The sequence below is a fragment of the Drosophila arizonae genome, chromosome 4 (genome assembly GCF_054131065.1).
Source record: "Drosophila arizonae isolate 15081-1271.41 chromosome 4, UAZ_ARI_1.0, whole genome shotgun sequence".
Lineage (NCBI taxonomy): Eukaryota > Metazoa > Arthropoda > Insecta > Diptera > Drosophilidae > Drosophila > Drosophila arizonae.
This window is the reverse complement of record NC_142924.1, coordinates 24,214,140-24,238,806: the sequence shown is the minus strand read 5'-3', so window position 1 is coordinate 24,238,806 and position 24,667 is coordinate 24,214,140. Positions and strand designations below refer to the sequence as shown.

At 42.3% G+C, this 24,667-nt stretch overlaps 1 protein-coding gene across 19 annotated transcripts in view; it reads left to right on the top strand.

The window, feature by feature from the left end:
- Nucleotides 1-2,567: 2,567 nt before the first annotated feature.
- Nucleotides 2,568-24,667, top strand: part of LOC108613886 (Glucose transporter 1) — a 95,448-nt gene continuing 73,348 nt past the window's right edge. For all 19 annotated transcript variants that reach the window (XR_016270038.1, XR_016270037.1, XR_016270039.1 and 16 more), the window contains exons 1-2: nucleotides 2,568-2,708; nucleotides 4,864-5,180. The gene's annotated coding sequence lies outside the window, so the exon portion shown is untranslated. The remainder of the gene's footprint in view (nucleotides 2,709-4,863; nucleotides 5,181-24,667) is intronic.

The following is a 24,667-nucleotide window of genomic DNA, read 5'->3' as shown; positions in this document are numbered from 1 at the left end:
CTAGGCAATCCTGCCCTCTTTAAGGGCAACAACAACTGGTGGGTAATCACTTTATAATTGTGGCGCTAGTAAACACTTCTTATATGAAGTCCTCACATCCAGCTCGTGCACACGCCTGACAATGGGCTTTCCATTTGACGGAGGGTTGAATCGAGACCCCCATGGTAACTGAAACGGGAATTGGTTTTCTGTCTATTCACGATGATGAAGGAGGCGTTTCACTATCTTTGTGTCTTGGCAATTTTCTCATCATGTTCAATGACCATTTTTGATGGCTCGTAAAGTAACTGCAACTGATGGGTAAACAAAACCGCAGCAGCAGCGTCGGCAGAGGCAGAGGCAGAGGCAGAGGCAGCGACATCAACAACGCTGCAGATGTAATGAAATGCCACTAAAGGACATTGACATGGGCCATCGATCTCCACTAGGCAGCACTTAAAGCAACTAAAACAAATATCCAAACAAACATATAAACACACAAACACACACACACACACACACACACACATAGACACACACTCTCATGCATGAAACTTCAATAGCGGAAGTGGACAGATGCAACTTGCGCCTAAGCACACAACAAGAGCAACTGCGAGAAGGAAATGCCTCAGCAAGGGGTGCGTACCGAGCGGGGTTGGGCTTCGCTGGGCTGGGCCGGGCTGCGCTGTGGGGGCGGGGGTGGTGCGCTGCTGGACCAAAACGCGCTGAACACGCCAACTAATGATGCCCCGAACGGAAGTGCGTAAAAAATGTTTAATCAAACACAAATGCATGACAGCACGGAAAACTAACACGAATAATACAGTAGAGTGTCGTGACTATTGGATATCCTTCAAAGATCACCTAAAAAAGGAACTTAAATACATATCAGAAAATTAAAAAAAAAAGTATAATTAAATTTATGTGTAATTCAAGTTTACATATGCATCTTTACATTAGTTGAGAAAGTGAGAGAGATAGAAAGAGAGAGAGAGGGAGAGAGAAAGAGAAAAATAGAGCCTGTATTTAATGAGGATGTGTATAATTTTGGGTGTGCTATACGGATTTTTCTCAAATATCAGAGAGTGAGATAAAAAGAGAGCGAGAAAGGATCGAATAATGAAATAGGAAATTAAATCCTAGGTTAAATTCTATTTAGAGAGAAGGTTCCGGCTATAATATAATTTTTTTTCCATTTGTCTTTTAGATATTTTAGCCTTAAGGGTTATTCTAATTATTTTAAAATGGCTTGGAATACTGGCTGCAGTTACGTTACATTTCTAATATATATTAAAATGTTAATATTCTTATCAAAAGAATAGATCTTTAAACCCTTAAGAATATATTCCATTCATATTATTATTAAAAATTTGTTAGGATGTCAAATAGTTTTAATTTAATGGAGTTTCTGAATATCTCTGATGCATCTGAATATCCCTTGCATGCTGTAATAAATTACAGGGTATTGTTGTGGCACTGAAAAAAGCCCGACAGCCGGCGTTGAGCTGTGGGTGGGGCAGCAGCCCATCGTATGCGTGCGCGGCGTGAATCAATTTAAAGCGTCAAAAGAGCCATATACTATTAGTAGATGTCCTGCACGGAGCGAAAGTTCAGTGCGCACAGCAAGCGAAGGGTGTTGGAATTATGTAAAATCATGCCGAAACAAAAAAGGAAACCTACCCTCACCCTGCAGCAGCGCACTGACAGGGGTGCAGCATCATCCATCCTTCGCCTGGTTATTGAATACTGCAACGCGGGTGTGTCCACAAAAAGTCAGCCAGGGCAGGCGGAGTCATAAAAATGTGTGCCGATTGGGTTTCAGAAATAATAAAACGCGGCATGTAAACTGATATCTCAGCTCGTGAAACGGCATTTGCACCTTGGCACGAGACACAGGGCGCACAACAGGAATATGGGCATGGCCATGGACAGGCACATAAATACCTTTGCTGGCTAGCCCGCATCTGGTGCACGATCGGCCGCATAGCGGCACTGCGATGTGCAGCACTTTCTGCGGGCTGCGCCCGCGGCAGCTGCTCTTGCAGCTCTTGCTAGACAGCGATGATATCTAATTATGAGTTTGGGTCTGCCGACCTGCGGCGGTAATTTGGCCACCTTGAGAGGCTGCTCGAGCATTTGTCGCACTTGAGGTCCTTGCGACATGCAGGCGCTCTGTTCGGCCTGAGTGGCCGTATGTTCGCTTAAAATGCAAAGAGTTGAGAGCAGATTGATGAGGCTGATTGGCTCGAGCGATGAGTGGACACTTGAGCAGCCTGTGTGATTACCATCATCGTTATCCTTATGCCGGCTTAGCCGTTACAGTTGCTGGCGAGCTAGCGAAAGCTCGTTCCGCTTTTGCGCAGTGTAAATGCGGGCGTTTGCAACTCTGCGCGGCTTCGGGCAGCTGCCGTCGAGCAACTCTGCGGCCAGCGAGTTGGCAGGGCTGTTCCTCGAAATAATAACGGTAAAAGGGACTTTTTCTCCGACTGGGACTCTCACTGTCTCTCTCGCGCGCTCGTTGAGCGCCTACGCTCGGGCAGGCCGTCGTCGATTTGGCCAGCCAAGGAGCAGACAAAATGGAGCCGGAATCCACGCACACCTGACATTCGTGTTGTGGCGACGCTGTAAGTCAGACGTGTTGAGCGCAAGGCAGCTGAACAAAATTCAAACCGAGTGCAAAGTTGAGAACAGTTTTAAAAGTTGCCCGCTGGCCAAGTCGCGTTGAAACGGTAAAATGATATGTGAAGCTTCGCACAGCAACGGCGCAGCCTTGTTTACATTTCGATTCGCTGCTGGCAACTCGAGGATTGCCCAAAAATCACCAAATCCAAAAACATGACGTGCTGGCAGCATGTGCTGCCTGTGGCGACGACAGAGAGTGGGGGTGGCGAATGTGGAGAGGGGGAGCGGCGGGGCCGTCGGGGTAGAGAGTGCTGGACGACGCCGTCGATGACGCCTGGCGGTGGGCTGCTGTGCGCGCTTTAGCTCTCACTGGCTGCACTCTCTCGCTCTCACTCTCTCTCACTCTCTGGCGGTCGGCGAAAGCTTTGAAAGCCTGCGTACTTATTGATTGCGTGTCCTTTTCTGCTCTCAGTCGCTCTCTGGCTGCCCGTGTGCCTGTGTGTGAGTGTGCATGTGTGTCTGTGTGCGTGCGACTCTCACTTGTTGTTGGCTATAAAGAAATTTAATAACGGTACTTTTCTGAGATTTCCAAAGCTTCTGCCTTTGCGCTTTGCCTTTGACTTTCGCCTGGCATGCGTTTGCGTGCTTTGGATAAATTTTTCACAAATTTTCATTTTCAGTTTTTCTCCCGACTGTTTTAGGGCGGTTCCGCAAGGCAGAGGCTAGCTACTCAGCCAGCATAGAACACAGCTTGGACGCGTCTCCCAGCACACTCTCTACGTATGTGTGTCTCTATGAGTGTGTCTGCGTATTTGTGTGTGCGAGCGTGTGTGTGTGTGTGTATGTCGGTGTGTGTGCGCGTGTTTGTGGCATTGTATTTGTGCGCGTTTGTGGGTCTGTGTACGAAAATTTGTTGCAAATCAAAAACAAATTCACAAAATACTTAACAACAATAAGAACAACACGCCAACGAATACCGAGACTGCTTACCAAGAGCGGAAATAAGCCAAAAGGGCAACAGTAACCTTAGATGTGGAGCGCGTGGAAATCGAGAGGCGAGCACATGAAAATATTATGACAAAAAAATGTTGTTATTGTGTCGGAGCACATGTGTGTGTGTGTGCGAGTGTGTGCTGGTGTTAGTGTGTGCGCATCTGTTAGACAAGCTTTTTGTGTTGTTTTGTGTGTGTGTGTGTGTGTGTAAAATTCAATAAAATGCGAAAATTGCAATTGCCAAAAGGCAATTACAACAAAAACGTAAAAAAAGAAAGCCATACAGCAAACACAGGCGCACACAAAGAGACACCGAAAGCGCACACACACACACATTGCCATACACATGCAAATGACAGGACACACTGACACACAAACCGTAGAAGGCAGCGCCTTTTTGGTGTGCGCGTAGTTTTGATTTTCTCTGTGGCTCTGTGGCTTATTTTACCCACTGATTTTCGCAGCGCCTTTAACTTGCCTCTGTGTTGGTGCTCCGTATATACATGTGTGTGTGTGCGTGCGTGAGTGTGTGTCCTTCTGCTGCTTACGTACGCAGACTGACTGACTCGATGCGGCTGCCCCGAATGCCAGCCAGATCCGTCGCACAGCTCTGCGCCTTTCACTGTCCTGGGTCCATGAAATGAATGCGTATTCAATGAGCAATGAAATCCGTGACACATTCGCGCTTCAGTCTCTTGTTCTGTCCGTCTTTGGTGTTTGTCGCCTCGCCTCGCGTCGCCTTTCCCTTTCGCATTTTCCATTTAATTTATTTTTTATTACATTGCTCGCCTTTGTTCTCGGCGCTGTGGTCCGATATCCGCTTTGAATAAAGGCGACATTAACACCATAACCTTTGGCATTTATCTCGAATCGTTTTGTCTTCTCGCAACGTTAAATGCTTTTCAAGTGCAAACACACACACACACACGCACAGACTCACACACATGCACACAGATACAGGCAGGCATGCCACATGTGCGGTTACACTCTCACATTCATATAAACCTGTGTCCCTCCTGTGTGCGTGTGTGTGTGTGTGTGTGTGTGTGTGTGTTTGCATATATCCCTGTATTTTATGAAAGTATTTCACACATTTTGATTTGGTCGCTCGGCTTTGTTTCTGTTCTTGGCATTCGCATCGGCATTTCTGCCATGCACTTTAGCAGTTTTGCAGTGTTCTGCAGCCGGAAGAGGACGAATGCTAGCAGCGCCCTTCTGCCCGCCTAATGTGCTACAAATTGTTTGCGTTTCGCTTTAATTTTTTAACAGGTTTTCAATAATTGGCAGCCGTGTGCTAAATTCCATTGTTTAAACGTGCAAAGTGCTCGCGTGCTCGACTCAGACAACGAATATCGCAATATTATCATAGCATTACCCAGCAGAAACAGTAAAACAGAAACACAGTAAAGAACCTATCACAACTCTTACAACTCCGCCAAGTAGCATGCAGCAGCATGCAAGTGTGCCTTTTGAAAAGTTGAAATTAAAATAAAAAGAACTAAAGACTAACAAATCAAATAACTACTTGACCCGCAAAATTCAATATTGAGGAGCCGTCGATTAATATTCAGCGTGATTGATATAAGGTAAGCTATTTTTACACTTATTGCCCATATCTAAAGTCGTTTGAGGCTGGCTAAGATTTTCTTACTAAAGCGGAATTCCCTTGATGCATAAGATTTTCTAATAAGGTCTAGAGAGAGCCTAGCGATAAGTTATAAATAATAATTATAATAATAACAAAAGAGTTTTTGGAGTACACCATATATCTTATTAAGCACATTATTAGAATAATAAATAATAATAAAATTAAATATAATACTAATATAATCAAATTCAATATCGTAAGCCTTAGCTAACGAGCGAGTATTATTAAAAGGAATAGTTATAAGTATTAAAGAAGTAGAGATTTAAATGTTTTTTTTTTTTCCTTCTTTTCTCAATGTCCTCTGCTATCACAATTATTAAAACAATTCTCAAAGTTGTAAATATATATAATAATAAAATCACATAATTCAATATTTATTTGAATTTAAAAATGTAATTAAATTCATTAAAAATTAAAAATGTTTTTTCTATTTTCAGTATTTGTCTTTTTCATTTGCTTGTTAAACTCATCGCCTTAACAAAAGCTTTTATCTAAAACATACAAAACCTAAATTATGGCTATTTTGTTTATAATTATTCATGACTTTATAAACATATATATACTACTGACTTGACCTGACTAAGAGATCTTCTCATAGAGAAAATCTGTCTGGTGAAGTCTCGCCAACCCCTTTCTTCCATGAGTAGCAATATTTTAATTATAAAAGTAATCAAAGCACTTGGCTCACTCTCTGATTCATGTGCAAATTTGTATAGGGCGCACCTAAACTTTGAATTAAAGGCGCAATTATAAAAGCGAAAATGTAATACTTACACTGTGTACTCGTAACAATGTTTTGCCATGCAAAACAAAAAAGATAAACGAAACTCGATTTTTGTTTTCGATTTATTTCTTATGTTGTGCGTAGGCGTCATAACAACATATCCATTTACGGATTAAACATACACGAAATTTCATAGCAACTTATCCTTTCTAAACAGTCGCTGGATGCACCGACACTCTCACACGCACACAGACACATACACACAGGCATGGATGGGCTCGAACCCTTTTGATTGAGAAGTGTAACATAATTTTAGGAGCATAGTCGCTGTCGGACGGCTGTGGAGTGAAATATGGTTTGGCATTTTGCAAAAAGTCTATTAATAAAAATAAGCAAAAATCAGTGCCCAGCCCAAAAGAATTAACCCAGCTCAGCATTGAAAGTGCCGAATGCCGAAAAATAAAGATGTAAAACAGAAAGCAAAACCAGAAAAAAGTACAAAATGAAAAGAACGATATAAAAAGAAAAATATGAAGCCAAAAATGTGAAGCAACTAAAGTTCAAGGCATTGGCTCGTCGCGGCTTGCCTCGAGTGCGTTTACTTTAGCAATCAACCCGACCTCAAATTCACATAGCACACACACACACACACACACACACACACACACACACAGACACACACAGACAGACAGACACACGCATACGGCCAGGAGGAGATATTGAGGGATTCTCGTTATTTGTATTATAAAAACAACAACTAAAGAGGCCGCAAAGTAAAATAAAGAAAAACCCTTTTCTTGTTTTCTCTGTTTGCCGTCAAAACGAATTTGGCACAGAAAAAGCAGTGCATTGGGAGCTCACTATATCTCGTTCTCTGTGTGTATATTTGCGTGTGTGTGGTAGACAAATAAAACATTTGGCTTGTTTGCTGTTGGTGTTTTCAATGCTTAGTTTTTCAATTTTGCGAAACGAAATCAAATCCACAAAACATTTACACGCATGCACAACAAAAGACGTGCAAATTTTCACGTCAACAGGCAAGACACACACGCATCTACAGCACACAAACACAAATGTACATCGACAGCTGCAGATACAGACAAATACACACACACACACACACACACACTATCACGTACTTAGGCAGCTGCCAAAAATGTGTAGCGCACATTTTGGGGCGCTTTCAGCATTATTTGCACCTTGCTATTCCTTTTTTGGTGGACCTTTTGTTGTTTAGCATTCCTCGCTTTCTTTATGTGCCATTCGCGCTCTCTCTCTCTCCCTCTCTCGCTTACTCTTTCTCACTGCTGGGCTGTTTTGTGTGCTCCGTTTTGGGAGCAGCTTCTCCGTCGCCATGCTGCAACTTCAAAGCTTTGACTCCTTGTTGTTATTTAGTGCCTTGGCGTTGCTTTTTATGCGTTGTCCTGCCACACAAATTTTCTTTCGTATCTCACGGCTGGCGATTGTATCTGCTATCTGTTGTCTCTAAGCGCGCGCGTGTGTGTGTATGTGAGTGAGTGTGTGTGTGCGTGCGTATTTGTTGTGTATCTTTTGCTGAGTACGTGTGTCTGCCTGCCTGCTGCAGTCTTGAGGCTCTTTTATGATGTGCGCATAAAATATTTGTCATACTCCGAAATCTGCCAGAAGCCCAGTATTGAATACTCTGCGCTGCCCGACCGACCGACCGACCGACTGACTGACTGACTGACTGACTGATGCGACTTACTGTGGCCTTCATTAATGTTCAGCTCGCAATCCTTTTTGCTTTTTTGGGGGGCCACGCCCCAGCTTGCATAACAAACGTATCTATGGCTCCAGTCTAAGATATGCATGTATTTGTTTATCAATATTTGTATGTGTGTGTAAGCATGTGTATATATTCATTTAGTATATATATGTATATGTATATTTTTGTATGTTTTGCATGCTCTGCGGCGCCTAACGAACTGTGTCACTTACACTTTTGACTTTATTGTCAAGTCGCGTCGCTTTCAATCTCGACTCAATTCGAGTCAGCTCGACTCGGCGTCCTCTCGCCCGCTGCTGCTGCTGCTGCTGCTGCTGATCCTTCCGTGTCAATGTGAAAATATTTGCCTCAATCCGCTTGACTGCATGCACGTATCGACGGCGTCGTCGACTGCAGGGCAGCCTCAGCCTCAGCCATTGCCCCACGCTCTTTCGATGGTGCCCCCATCTCTGGGTCGTCGCCGCGTCGCTTTGTTGACTTTTGCCCGGGACGCTTTGACGTCGATTACGCAAAGCCAATAATGAAATGACTTTGGGGTTTGATTGGCAAAACATTGCGGGCTACAAATGCGAACACCACATTGCCACTGCCACGCCCACTGCCCACACCGTTGCCCCTCTCGGTGTGCTTGCGCTAAAATTCACGCTCTATTAATGGCGCTGTATATATACGTGTGTGTGCGTGTGTGTGTGTGTTTGCCTGTGTGTGTGTGTAAGAGAGAGTCGAGTGTAGGCGCATTGTCTCTATTATACACTGTCAACATTGGCGCTTGGAGCAACCGCTTTGATTTGCCATTTTAATTAGCAATCAAACAACTAAAAATGCGCGTGCTCCATAAGCCCCTTTTGCTGTTTATTTCTGTGTGTTTTCCGCTTATATGTATAAAGATATGTACGTATATATTGATACGTATATATGTTTCGTTTGTCGCTTCGTTCTTTTTTGTGTTTGACTATTACTTCAGGCCCCGCAGATCGAGAACGAGAACGAGGCCCATAAATAAACATTCGAGCACATCGCGTTTTTCTGACAATGTCTTTTTTATTTATGTGCGCGTTTATTTTGCCATAGGTATTGCTGTGTGTTTGTATTTGCTTACATATGCCACATACACACACACACACACACACACACACACACGGTCACAAACAATACACACACACATGCACACAGAACTCGGTACGCAGAGCACATATCGAGCAGCATATTTGGTATTGTCTTGCCGGGGGCATTTCACTCGCAGCTTTACTATGAACAACGATTGATTCCATTTTCCTATGAGAAATAACTTTTTTTTTCTTTTTTTTTCTGCTCTTTCAATTCAATTTATTTTAAAGGGAAACACTGTAGCGGAATTAAAAGACATTTTTCGTCGACATTTTCGCATTTTGACAACAATTACTTAATGCACTTGTCGCAGATTTCATCTCATTTTCAAGTAAAATAAATATTTTTTGTGGCACTCCTGCTGAACATTTGAATTTCAATTAAAAGTGCCGTAGCGTAAATTTTTATCACATAGATTGTTTTCAATGTACTTAATTTTTTCTTTCGGTTTACTTATGTGGCTTTTCGTCACACAGATTAAAGATAAATAAGCCAAACAAACCGCAATTTCGTAAATAATTCCAATAGCTGAGCACATGAATTGGCATCAAAATAAATTGAAAATCAAATCAAATGATTTTTGAATGATCGATTTGGGTGCTCAGAATGTAAATTGAAGTCGTCGGCAGCTTAATTTATTTTTAATATCTAAAACGGCATAATCAATTTGAAATCCGAAAACCTAAAATCTATTGAATTTAAAAAATATATTTGAGAACATTGTGAAATTTGTATTTCAATTGTTACTTTTATTATTCGAACTTAATCCTATTATTATTAATTTAATTATTTCTTAAGTGAAATTCTTTTCTAATTTCTTATATTATTTATTATATATTATTATTTTAATTTGTTATTTTTTGTTAGTATTTAGTCTGTGTATCGCTTTTTCCATCGAGTGTATTGCATTTACCTTCTGCAAATTATCCCCTTAGTTTCCGTCATATCATTTTCATATAATAAAAATAAACATATATAGAAATCTTATCTAGTTTGTATCTAGAATAACATCTTATGAGTACATAAGTAAGAACGTTGCAGTCGGACGTTACCGACTGCGAAATACTCATGCGCATCCTATCAGCAATTAAATAGCTAGTCTAGCTCTAGTACTGTAGATAATTCCAATCCGTAAAATGCATTTTCTGATTCGCCACGCCCCTAGTGGGCGGATCGGCAAAACCTTAACACTTTATAAATCGGGGATATGTCTTTAGCTTCAATAGCGCCGAAAAAATTGCGTTCATACGGACAGACGGACATTGCACAAAACCAATATACTAATTCACTTTCGTGAATGAGTATAAGAACAATTTAATTTTATAGATATTTTTATTGCTTCATATATGCAATTATAATTTATGCTCAAAATATAATCTATATGCGTGGCAAAGCTTTACCGATTCCATTACTAAATTTCAATTTGCACTTCAACCTTAAGAAAGAGCAAAAGCTGCTGCTAAATACCAAGTCAATTTCGCCCAGCTAACCTTGCTCTGGTATTCTCTGTCAGTTAACAGATATCTGAGTTGCTCGTACGCAATAATGGCGCCTGTCTGCGTCTCCGACACGTTGGCCATTTGTGGGTCTTGCTGCTGCTTTAGTTGGCACTGTGATGCGATTTCGATATGGAATGTTTACATAACGCCCTGGCACAAAATCCAATTGCTGAATGGCTCGGCATGCCTGTGTGTGTATGTGTGTCTGTGTGTGTGTGTGTGCGTCCGCCCGTCGTTTGTCTGTCTGCCACTCTGTCTGTCCCTGTAGCTGTGTATGTGTGTGTGTGTGTGTGTGTGTGTGTTTATCTGTGTGCCATATTTAGTTACCTATATGATTTCATATCGCATGAATTTTATATGAATAAATCGCAATTGGCTTGCACACAACTCGCAGCGAGTCGCAAAAAGAGCAAAGAGCTCGCGCACTTGCAATTTTTGCCGTCTGCTCTATATGTGCTTTTTTCTATATAAATAACATTTATTTGGCTCATTTGGCGGTTTATGGCCAACAAGGCGTCGTTCGTGCCCCTTCGACACCCCTCGACCCACCCAGCCCTCGTGCCTTTCGAACTCGCCCAGCCCATCCCATAGATTCATGTTTATTTTTAAAGGCTTTGGCGCTTGTCCGTTTATCGTAATTACAATCTCGTGTGAAGCGATGTTTCACGATGCTGTTGCACAACTTTGAGGCCATATAAATTTCAGAGGGGCCATATGAAATATATGTATATCCAGAATATGCAAAATGTACAATGCTCATTCTGGGGCCTCATATAACTATGGCTATTCATTCCACAGTGCAGGCAGCCAAATAAGACATCATTTGAATGCGGTCCACTATCCACTTTTTGGGGTAAGTCATTGGTCAAACGCTTGGGGAATAATAAATAAGTGTGCTCAAACCATAGAGTGTATCTATGTGTGTGTGTGTGTGTATATGTGCTGGCCAAAATATGCATGTTGTCCAGGCCATTTCATAGTTCATTTGTATAGAGAGCTCTATAGCCAGTGCCAGTGACCAGAGTCCGGCGGCCAGCCAACCAAGCGTGGCACAGTTTCAGTTACGGTTTCAGGTTTTTGGGGCCCGGCTTGTTAGGCCTTAGTGCTTTTGTCGATGAAGTGTGACGTTTATTAAACTCAATTTAAAAGAATAGCGACTCATTTATTTTATTACTGCCTGTCAGTTTTGCCCGGCCGGCTAAAGTTACCAAGAGACGAACCAATCACAATCCCTCCCAGAGAAAAAAAGAAGAAGAGAAAGAGAAAACACAAATGTTAATAGTGTGGCACACTTGCGTGTCTGTGTGTTTGTGTTTGGGTTTGCGTTTGCGTTTGTCCTTGTGTTTGTGTGAGGCATAACAACAACCAATTTGTTATTGATATTGACAGTTGCAAATAAATGAGCAATTTGCTGGCCTGCTCTTTTCTATGGTCTTTGTGCTAAATTTAGCCGCCGCCAGCGCTGGCCAAGTGAAAGAATACTGAAGCTCGTATGTCTGAGCATGGGAATTGCGGGCCAAAAGTGCACTAGAAACTCTAGAGCTGAGCTGCCCTACAAAATGAGTCCACTAAGCGCGCCAATGGCGTGTGCAATTGCTGCTAAATTTAACTTTGCGGATAGTTTATATGGGGCACGAGTCTCCTTAGTATTTGAGCAAGAGTAAAGTATTATAGATACCATTTAAATTTTCTTATTGATTTATAATTTAATTTACTTATTTTACACTGATCGCATCGAAAATGGGAAATCAGAGTAAGCCCATTATACCCCGATTGCATATATATACTTGAAACCGGCAGAAGGAGGCGTGATTCTAGCCATATGCATCTGTCTCTGTATCTGTATCAGCATCCATCTCACAGACACACTGTCCTTCTGTGCTTATATGTGACCACATTGAGCTCAGAATCTATGAAATCTAGAGACATGTAGGTATAGCGCAAAATGATTGAATTCTTTTGAATAAAAAACTAGAAATAAACAGAAAATCAGTTAAAGAATTCTATCTCCATACGACATTTAATGTATTTTACATAATTTTGATTTTTTTTTTTAATATTTTGAATTAATAAAAAAAAAAAAACAAGTAAGAAGGCTCCAGTCGAGACTGCTCGACTAGGAGATACCCTGAACCCTCCAAACTGATATTCTAATCATTCTGGACTTCTATTATGCACACATACATACACATGCACGTATAAGCACGCGCTCTGCAAACTGCGCAGCTAGCAGCGGCTGCGCTTGGGCTGCACTGCAGTGTGAGAATTTATTTGTTGAATAATTTCTTTTGTAGACATACGATCCTAATAAAACTTTACAAAACTTTACAAAATCTTTGTATCTACTAACTTTATATACAACGCAAATTTGAAGTCTCCAGGTCTAAAAATGTTCAAATTAAGCTGAAAAAACAATGTCGATTTTTCGATTATTCTCGATAAAAAAGTTATCGGACGAGTTATCGAAAAAATAAAGCAAACTTGTACTGCCTATGGTATACACGAGTATGCATGCCAAATTTCAGCTCTCTAGCTCTTATATCTTCTGAGATCCTTTTGCTCATACGGACGGACGGACGGACGGACGGACGGACGGACGGACGGACGGACGGACGGACGGACGGACGGACGGACGGACGGACGGACGGACGGACGGACGGACAGACGGACGGACGGACGGACGGACAGACGGACAGGGCTATATCGACTCAGCTCGTCGTGCTGATCAAGAATATATATACTTTATGGGGTCTGCGATGATTCCTTCTGCCTGTTACATACTTTTCACAAAAATGTGATAAAAGAGCATTAACTGCGAAGTTAATCGAGATGCGTATGTGTTTGTGCATGTCAGTGCGATGGGAAATTAATAGATATAAATTGTGAATACATACAATTTTATACATGGTTCACAATGGTCTCTTTCCATATGATTTTCGATTTGAGATCTAACTAAACTTGATTTGCATTTGAATAATATGGAAATTATCATTTAAAAAATTTGACTACATTCGATCAAGATTTTTTGGTGTCCGCTTGCAAATGAGAACTTACCAAATGTCTACTATATTTAAAATATGAAAAATGTAAGTATATATAACATAACAATTAAATATGAAATGGTGAAAAATAAGAGAGAATGGCTATTGGGTGAAACTATCACAGAACAGGAGGAAATTTATTTTCACAAAAAAAATTTTAAGTCAGCTTTTGGATGCTGTCTGCAATATCTGGCACCTTGAAGTCTTGATCCATTCATTGAAGCATTACACATTTATTTCATTTCATTTCATTTCATTTCGCTTTAATAATTCGCTTACTGAAGCAGATTTACTTTTAGCTTCCCTAATTCTGGGTGACGCTAAGCGGCATGGCTTTCAATTTGAGCTACTAATATTAATGGTTCTTAAGTTGTCAAGCAACCGCTATACACACATTCGCTCCATTTGCTTGGCCTGCTAAACGAGCTGCCCGCATAAGCGAGCCATAATTTTGTTGTTGTTGTTGTTGCTATTTTTTGTGTATCTTGTTTTTGTTTCTCTTTGGACTTGTTTTTTTGGACAACATCTCGAATTGACAAATGCGCATAAGTAAGCAACGCTTTTCCCGCTGCTCAGTTAAGCAGCCAACACTTTTTCTCCCGGCGTCATTACAGCCCGGCAAAGTATGCTGCACTTTTTGTGCAGCTCGCGTAATTTGATAGATGAGCCATGGCGGCCATTATGCAACTGTGTAGCTAAGAGCGTGTATGTGTGTGTGTGTGTGTGTCTCCGTGTGTGTGGGTGTGTGCTGGGTGCTTGACATAACTCACATTGCAGTTTATTTACCAAATGTAAAAAACAGTGCAGCAACAAAAGCAAACACGCAGCAAAGCATCAACAAACAGCAGACGTGGAAGGAGACGCTGGAGTACGCCTGGCAGTGACAGCATCAGCGTGTGTAACAATTTTTCAACAGTGCTACACATAAGTCTGTCTACCAGCTGCTATAATGTGTTTCCTGTTTGTGCTCAACGCTCAAAAAGCGGATATGAGCGCCCCTTTCCCCATCGGAAATGTGTTTCAATGCGCGCTCACTTGCTTTCTATTCTTTCTCCCGTTCCTCCCGCACCTCGCCCACTCCACTCACTTTTCTTCTGCCCCGACCACTCTGCGCGCCTGTATTCTGCCAGCTTTCTTTTTTAGTAACTATTTGAAGAGGTGCACCGCTGGTCACATACACACACACACGTGCACACTTGACTAGCTTGCGGACCTGACCAGGCTCTGCACTCCCGCCACGCCCCGCCTGCCGTTATCTTTGCGGGCAGCCAAGAAATATATTTCCAGGCACACCACATGATCGAGCATTAGGAGAAGGAGGCACTGCACAGTGCGCTGGTTGTTTTTTTAATTTTTGCTGCCAAGCATATTGCCATGGTACGGTATGTTATGGTATGGCCGTGTCATTGCCAGTGAGAGAGACCCCCACACTTCCGCCCCCTTCCCTTCAGTGCAGCGGCGCCCATTGCACAAAAATTGAAAAATACGCGCGATAAAACGCTTGACATGCCACGTAATGCGTTGCAAATATATTGCCAAAGTTTTTGCTGCTGTTGTTGTTTTTATTGCTGTTGCTGCTGTTGTGACAGCACAGCGTGCAGCGCGAACAGCGAAGCGCCAGAGACAGCAAGCGGGTTTTTGCTGCCGGCGGGAGGAGCAAAGTTTTTAGCTCGGCCCCGTTATTATTCATTATTGAACTGCCAGTTGGGGCTGACATACGCCAAATGCCATCGAGGACCGGTCGAACAACAACAGCCCCAGCCACAGCCGCAGCCGCAGCCGCAGCCAACAGCCATGGCAATAACAACAACAGCAACAACCGCGGCTAACAAATGGCTAAAACGGCACTGCATTGATTTTGAGCTCATTTAATTTTTAAACGCAAGGCTAAAACTAATTTCATATCATTTGGCATTGAGCGGGGGCCATCCAGTGGTCAGGCACTTTGGCCCGCTGTGGCTTCTGCAACTTGGCCGTTAGACAAATGAATGTCCTTAACAGAGCGACGTCTGGGTTATTCGAAGTGCATAAAACAGAACAGCTCGACGATTAGTCACCAATCGATAAGTATATTTTATAAACTCGTAGCATGTATATCAATGGCGGCAGTTTATCAATCTAATGCTCTTCAATTCGTCACTATTAAATATAATTTCCATCAATTTCCTTTGAACAAGAAAATAATAGCTACAATCAAAGAAATTAATTACGTAATGTTGCAGCTGGAACTTAAAACTCAGATAAGAATTTATACTTATTGGGTTTAGTTTAATCTCCTCATTTTAAAAATGTTTCCTCTCCTGTTTCAGTAATTTTATTATGAGATTGAGTCGATATTTTTATTATAGAAATATATGTGTACTTTATATATTTATAATAACCTTATAAATACAGTGAAACTATATTAAACTTTCACAATTTAAGCTTTAAAGGTAGCTGAGAGATAGTGTAATCGAAGTCTAATCAATTTCACTTAGGACTCACTTTTAATATTGTATATTCCGTATTGCACAGATATTATAAAAGTTTTGTTAATTAATTGAAAACGGCAGTCAAGCAAACTAAAATCAAAAACGGAGTTATTGATTGGCGACTTTTCTCCTACTTTTAGTCTATTAAATCTATTTATTTGATGGTTTAACGTAAAGCTTGTTAAGTATTTGGCTTTGTCTTCATTTAGCAAGGCTTAAGATAATTTTTCAAATATTTAATTGTGGTTTCAAAAGAGCTTAAAAATTTGCTGACGTGAATAGATTAAAAGTGCGGACTAGTAACATTGTCAGAGAAAGAACAATAGAAACAGAGAGAGAGTGAGAAGGAAAGGGAATGCAACCCTATACCGTATGGCATGGAAGTGAAGGGGTTCATTGCCAGATGATTGGTTAACTAATTCGCAGCATTCCTTGCAGTTGTGCAGTGCACCGCTGCGGCCATAAATATGCGAGTTGTGGCATTTGAAATTTTTATGTGGCCTTCTCTCGGTGGGCTGGTTCTGGTTCTGGGCTGGCTCTGGCCTAGCCCACATTCAGTGAGGCTCTTGGCTTTGGTTGCTTTATCGTTTTATGGTTTTATCGCTTTTGGCGTTGGCTTTGACGTCACCTTAATTAATGGGTTAATGCGACGCTGGCAGCGCAGCCGGCAGCGCTGGTAATTAAGCGACTTTGTCGTTGGCCTTCTGTGGCAAATGAATTATGCGTCTGCTGGGTGCGACAACAACTAACAACAACTCTGGAGAAACTAATTTGGATGCGGCATTGATTTAATATTTGCTTTTTAATTAAAATTTTGCAATGCCTCTAGCTGCGCGTACACAACGAGGGAATGCCTCACATTAATTATACATTGAAGAACAGTGTGCGTGCGCGAAATCTATGCTCAATTAGACACAATCGCTTGAAAAGCGTCAAACGTTGCGTATACGCAATGTGGCAGCGCCTTGATGACGGCCTGAGATACGACAGCAACAGCAGCAAAGGCGACAGGCGACAGCGAACAAGGACAGCAGCAGCAGCAGCAGCAGTGTCCGCATTATATGCGGAACGATGACAATGGAGATAGCAATGAAGATGGATATGGGGGATGCAGCTGGGGATGGGGGGCGGTTGCTGGCCTGTGTCTCTTCATTTACGTAATGTAAGCAATTTGTGAAAATTGCTGGCTTGGCCGGCAATTTTACAGATTAAACTGCAGCAAAGTGCAATTGGGCGCAAATTTGTGTGCGGTTCTGCAGCAAAGTTTGCGCTTAAAAAGGAGTAGATTAAGATAATGAAGCTGCAGCTTAGAGCCGGCTGAATGCTCGAGTGCGAAACCAGCAGGCAGCCTGCTGAATAGCTGAATGGCTGACTGAGTGACTGAGTGACTGGCTGGCTGGCTGGCTGGCTGGCTGGCTGGCTGGCTGGCTGACTGGCTGACTGGCTGACTGGCTGACTGCCTCACTGGCAGCTACTCCATCACTTGCAAATTAAAATTAAGATGAATTATGAAACGTCTCAAGATGCTGTCACAGGGCAGGAGACAGACTATCAACTCCCAGTTGAGCTGCGAATTGCTGCGAGCGTAAATTCAAAATTGATGTGAATTCCATAAATCAGTATCAGGCAGCGCAATGATCAATGGCTTTGGCTGGATTGAAGGCACGTATCGACTCGCATTCTGATGCTTTATGACGTCAACGTGCAAGAGTCACAGGCACAAAGTGTTAAGCCAACAGCCAACAGGCAACAGCCAACAGCTTCATCATTGTGCCAAGTGATGGGCATTGGGGGAGGGGCGGGTGAGACAGTGTCAGGTCTTCTGAATGGGTTACGTTGCGCCGTTGCCGTTCCCGTTGCCGGAATGAAGCTATGAGCTGCCTCTTCGTGGCATTTGCGGCATGGCAGGCATTACAAACAATGTGAAAGGACGGAAGGAAGAAAAAATTATGCCACGCCCCGCCAAGGAGGGTCATCAATGCTCCAAAGTAGCCGCTTTAAGCTTTAAGCATTGATTTATAAGACTCTGCGCGCAGACAATCCGTAATCCGTTCTTGGCAAGCCAACTCGTGCAACTTGGCACAAACTATTCCCAGCTAAGAAGTGCAATAAAAATGTGAGCCCATGACAAAAAACGATGGGAGGAGCAAGAGCAGAGAATTGCAAACCAAAAGGGGCAGATACAGTCAATGTTGCCGCTGCACAGACAGCCAAACTGGCTGCCGAGCTGAGCCGAGCCGCGGGCGGGCGGGCACGCGGAATGCCGGCTAAACGGGGCCGACCATTTGCCCGACATTGCACACTATTAGTTGCAGCTGCCAAAAGTGATGAATGTGTGAAATGTAAACTTTGTTACGGAGAAATAACAGCGCCAAAAGCTGAGCGCCAATTGCAAAGAAAACCCAGAAAAAAAATGATAAAAAAATGGACAAAAAAGGCAGCTAAAGCTCGGCCAAAGACGGGTAAAGTAACGTAAAATGAAACCAAGCGACAGCCGCCTGTCGAAAATTGCAATTCTCATTTTTTTTTGCTTCTTCTTCTCTTTTTATATTTCTGTTGCGGCCGCAGCAGCGAAAATCCAATTAAAGCTGCTGTCATTGTGTGGGCGGGGCAGCGCGCCAGATGGGCCAAAGGCAACGGCATGGGCGTGCGGACATCCGCAGTCTCAGTCGCAGTCGCAGTCGCAGTCGCAGTGGGTGTAAGATGGCGCTGATTGAATGTCAGACAAGACGACGTACACATGTGTCATAAAGCGGAGATTGTTTAGCGCACTACTCCGGCCATCTCCTCTTTTCCCGCCGTAAGACTGTCGACTTATGCTTTAAGCCATTTAAATTTCCCCATATATATTATCAAATTAATGGCTCAATCAGTTGATGCTGATTGAATATATATGTAAGCGGAGCCACGGACATAAATATCTAGCCTCGCTCTAATAGAGATGAACATACTTGGCTATAAAGGGACGTCCATTAATGAAAAGGCAATAAAACATGCATATACATTGGGCTAATAAAACAAAGTTTTTTAATACTTTGAAACTTTTGTTTGATTTATGCCAGATAGTTTCTGCACCGAAATAAATATAAAACGGGCCTAATTAGCTCTTGGGTCTGAGGAGCATCGACTGGTGGAGCACATGCACAACCGATTGGCCCAGTTAGTTTTCGGCTCATTAACTTTTTCATTAAAAATTAATTAAAGTCGCAAGTTAATTAGGTCTAAGCGTATTTATCATTTTTAGCGCAAGTTTTACATTTCTTGCTCTGACAGGCAACCAACGAAGCCACCAACCCACCGACCCACCGAACCACCAACCCGCCATTGAACAGCGAACCAACAAACTAACGGTATGCCAAAAACTTTTGCGTGCCATGCCCATGAAGCCGCTACCAAGCTCGGCCCACCCGGCCGCCCAGCCCGCCCCAGTGCAACAAACCGACCGCCCACCCTTCCGCCCTCCCGCTCGCCTGTGTCGTCTTGCGCAGCAAAGTGTCATTAGTCTGGCAAGCATTTTGGCATAAATTAGTTGGGCGCGCGGAAGGGAAGGGGCCTGAACATTTTTGTGGCATCGCCTTTAGCCTTTCAGCATGTAATTATTGATGAATGATCTGCCTGCTGTTTAATGCTGGCGCGTGCCTTCAACTGCAGCGCGGAGCCGCAGCCTTTGATGTTTGGCCACCCAGCAGTGCAAACAATGGCGGCAAAGCCAAGCATAGCCAAACAGCCATCAAGTCAAGTTGATAGAGCGCCAGCAGAGGCCTCTGAGCCAACAACAAAAGCTCTGCTAATATTGTAATAATAAACAATGGGCCAAGTGCTTTAATCGCTTTTGCTGATTATATTGCAGGCTAAGTGCTTGAAGAGCTCTGCTCAAAGAGCAAGCCACACGATAGCCACACTGAGAGCAGCACTTGCTCTAGCAGCACAAGCAGCAGCAGCAGCCCCGCCAACAGCAACAGCAACAGCAACATCAACAGCTGAGGGGAATCAGAACAGAAGGCTTAATCTGATAAGCAATACTTACATATATCCCGTGACTAAGCAGAAAGGTGCACGGCTGTGTGTGCGGGGCACTTCAACTATCGTGATGGGACAAACTGTTCGCTGAGTAAAATGAGGTGAAAAATGTTTTATTTAGCTTAGAGTAGAGCTGCAAAGCCAAAGCCATTCCCTGAGATGTGCGATATTGATGGGTTGGCTGAGCAGGAGATTGAAACCGTGAGATTGAAGATTCTTCCTTATGTAAATAATCAATAAATTACTGATGATGGCAGTAATATGCAAGAGCACGCTGCAGATAATTTTATGGGTAGGAAAACTGATCAAAAAGTACATATTAAAAAGCTATAAGAGGTCAAGAGATCAAAGACATACATAGTAACAGCTAACCATATAGAATTATCTACACAAAGACTTAATTATTAAGGGATCTTTTTAGGGGGATTCAGTGGCTCCTGAAGTACAGTTTTATGTTTCAGTTACACAATTACGTTCCCTCGTATGGTAAACATGATGTTGTGTTAACTTATAACTAAATTGAGATGAGAACTTCCCTTAAGATGGTAACGGGAATCATCAGAATCAATCATAATTATGTATAACTGATTTCGGTGAAGGGGGCTCGGACATATCTCTACTTAATCCTTCTGGTGCACAGTCAAAAATGAGTTACAGCTTTACAAATTCATTTTAATAGAATTTGATTTCGCTTTAAATTATTTAATAATTCCGAGTACAAAATTAACATTTTTTACGCTTCAATAAAGTGAGTTGACATTTGGCTAGATCAGATCTACACTCGATCAGAAACTAGACAAGAATAGAAGAAGAATCTATCTACCTCGTAGAGCCCATCACGCCTCTTTTTGTCTGTTGAAAAAATTTAAAAAAATAAATAAGGAACCCTAAATTCCCATTTATATATTAATGACTACGGATATGAAACGAAATGAGAATTTCGAGCGGCAAAATATTTGGCTTACCACGGCTGGAAGAGTTGCAAATATAAGTAAAACTCATATAAATAAATCTGTGGACCATAAGCACAATTTCAGCTAAGATGCTTTGTCAAGAGTCTGAGCTGAATTTTAGCCGCAACCGCATGATCCTATAAATGTATTTAAGCTTGCTACTCGGTGAGGCGACATAATCCTGCTCAGCCTTGAGATTTTACTCAACTCGACTGCTCACATCCAATAATAGCTGGTGCAACACTGCCTGATGCTTTTTTCATGCTCGGTCCGGCTTTAAAGCTTTCAATTCATAAATGTGAAATCGCACAAAAAAGAAATTGCCTGCTTATGAGCGTCATAAAATGACACTCGCAACAGCAGGAGCAATAGCAACAGCAGGAGTAAGAGCAGCAGCAGCAGCAGCAGGAGCAACAACAACAACAACTACGATAGCAGCTGCTGTTGTCGCTTTCTACAAGCAACGATGACGCCATTGAAAAGCTTAAACGCTCATTACACTGGCAGGCATTAAATTAATTGGAAGCTGCGCAGTTCTAACTGCAAACTATGTACCAAAAGAGGCAGCGAGCTGCACAGTTGGCCATAACAAGCGGCTGGGGAGTGGGCCAGCGGGGGACAGTTGCTGTGGGGGCTGCTTGCGTTGAGGCAGCTAAAGCAAAAACGTTACAAAAGGCCAAAAGTTTGATGGCAACTTTTGTAACTCGGGCCAAAAGCACTCGAGTTGCATTCATTGCTAATTTGGCTTTAATTGCATAAATGTTGCGCTTTTTGTACACGAATTTTTTATGAAAAGGGCGAGTGTAAGAAGGCCAACAGCAACAGCAACAACAAAATGGACAGCAACAACAATGAAAACAAAAACAAACGCTGAGCCAAAATAACCATAAATTTAGTTGGCCAAATTCATAAAACTTAGTGAGCAATACTCTTAGAATTTATATACAAAGATAGGCTGGATGTTTTGTGAAATTGTTAGGCAAGTGCACTTTAAATTGCATTTTGCCGTGAGGTGCGCGCTGCAGGTGCCAGAGGAGCGTGCTGGCTAGATAAGGGACCGAAGGTCCGAAAAGGCAGCAAAGCAGATGCAGGTACAGATGCAAATTTTTGGGCCAACAAACAAGCTCGTTTGCTTCTTATCAAGCAGCCCACCTGAATGAGGCAGACAAACTGCTGGGCGAACTGATGCACTGAATCATGGACTGACTGATTGACCAACTGACTGGCGGGCAAACTGCTCAAAAGAGCCGGGGCGCAGCCCATGGGCTAGCTGAAGTATTGCACAAATATTTGAAAATGCACAAAAATTCCCTACTTAAATAAGTGAAAAAGTTGATCCATCATGAAAGCAGCTGGCAAACTGAATTTAATGAATGTTGGCTACAAAATTTGCATATTAAAAAAAAAAAAAAAAAAAAAAAGTCCGTTTTGGTAAAAGATGAAAAAAATTGCCACTTTTCAGTTCGCCTTTCATGTGTCCCTTATTGCCGCCACCGCTGCTGCTGCTGCTCCTCCTCCTCCTCCGGCTCCTGCTGCTGTTGCTGCTGCTAAAAATTTATGAATTGCGCAGGGTTGCCAGCCAACTACATACATACATAAATGGATTGCCTGCATGCTGTGCAAGTTTACAAAGCTCCAAGCCCCCTTTTCATATAATTTATATGCTTTCGTATATAGAAATTAAATTGTTTTATTCTACATATTTCTTCTTCTTGAGTTAATTTTTTTTTTTTTTAAGTTTTTTTTGCTAGTTTTATGCTTAAATCATGAAAGTTTTTATGTGCTGGGGTAGCTCTTAAGCATTAAGTGCAAAAACTTTTAATACTCTATAAGGATAAAAGTGCTTAAGTGCTACGAGGGAGGAGCGTATTTACAAATATTGGAGAAGCATATGTTAGTAAGTTTGAATTTAGGAATATAAACGAGAATTCTTTCTATATAGATGACATTGAGGTATTAGAAGCTTGAGCCAATAATATTATGTCAGACACAATTCCTGATAAATTGAAAATTATTACTAAATTAATAAAACATCTTTATGACATTAATTATGCAGATATTATTACTATGGATTATTTTTTTAAATAATAACAATAATTCGGAACCAAAATAAATCGATGGGTTAGTTTATTTATGGTATATTATTTTTTCACAATTATCCGAAGGATATTTTTGCGTCGAGCACATTTTGTAGTTTCCATTATATTATTTGCTTTCCACTTTTTTGTTCTTTCGAGACTGCTGAAGGTGCGTTGAAAACTTATTGACATAACTGTCATTACCTGTCCAAGAACAACAAAAATAACAACAACAACAACAGCAAGAATAGTGTTGCTAAAGGTAGAATCCGCACTTAAACTTGCATTGGGCCAGGCAAAGGAAGGGTGCACATCGGCGTGGAGATTTAAGTTAAGCGGCCAACGAAAAGTGTATTCAAATATGCACAGCAGCGACAACAGCAGCATCAGCAACATCAGCAGCAACAACAACAACAACAGCAGCAGCAACAACAATAGCAATAAAAACAACTTGAAACAGGTGTACATGAAACGACATCATTGTCTCTGTCCCAATCCATGCACCCCACCAATCTCTGGCCCAATCTCTAGTCCCTGCCTGGCTGAGTTTTTGGCACGCTTTTTGTTGGTGTTTTTGCACGAAAAATGTTTGCAAGTGGCAAAGAAATTTTTAATGCGATAAAACTTTAATAAAGGCTCACTCTATATGTTGGAATGTGCTACCTTCAGTGTCTCAGTCTGTGTGTGTGCGTGTGTGTGTATGTATGCGGGTGTGGCCTAAAGTAGTTATGAATACAACAGTTAGCCCAGGCAGAGTCGCAGGCACGAACGCACTTAAAAATGTATGTAATTGTGCAAAAGTGTTGCAGAGAAAGGCCCGAGTGGGCGGCGGGTTGTGTGCGGTGTGTGGTGGGTGGAGGGTGGGTGGCTGCCGAGGCAAAGGGTGCGCAAATGTAAATGGCAGCAAAAGTTGCGTATATTGTATCTGTGAAGGGGCGTGAGGCGGAGCTGGTACGCAGTTAACTCGTAAGTAACAGAAGTAGTTATAGAAATGACAGACATGCACGCTGCAGCAACTGCAGCTGCTCCAGGAGCAGCCAGAAACAACATCAAGGAGCGCACTGAACAGAGCACCAACACACCCAGGCAAACACACTTACGCACACAGAGAACGACGTAGATAAAGACGTAGACAACGACGTGTCTCAGCGTTGACAAGCTGTGGATGAAGATGCTTGGCTGGGCTTGGCTCACTGCGGTGACCAAGACGAAGGTTTTGTAATGAAGCTGGAGACGGACGCGAAGGTGTGCTAACGAGCAGGCGACGCCACTTAAATGACAGCTGGGAGAATACAGATTTCGCTTTGGAAACAGAGCCCAAGTTAGAGTCGGAGTCAGAGACTGGCTGCCTGGCTGGCTGACTGACTGACTGACTGGATGACTGACTGGATGACTGCCTGTTTGACAGACAGATACGCAGCTGGCTGGCCACGTAAATCGTTTTGAAATGCAAGGTGAGGATTAGAGAAATGTGTTGAAGAAATTACGGAGAACTGAAAGTTTGTATGGCAGAGAGAGAGGGACAACAAAAGGAAATTGCTGCATCTGATTATAGAATGCGAGCTGAGCTCTTAGGAAACCCATTTGGGGACAACAAAAGCTAAAACAGATGCTGGGAGACAATACACACTGAAGGCGCACGCAGACTGCAGGAGTGAGAAATTACATGATTTAATAAATACATATATTCGTCGTGATGGAATGGAACACATATATACACAGATTATTAAATCGGATTTTAAACTGATTCGACTTAATACAGGCATATTTTAGGCAGGAAAAATG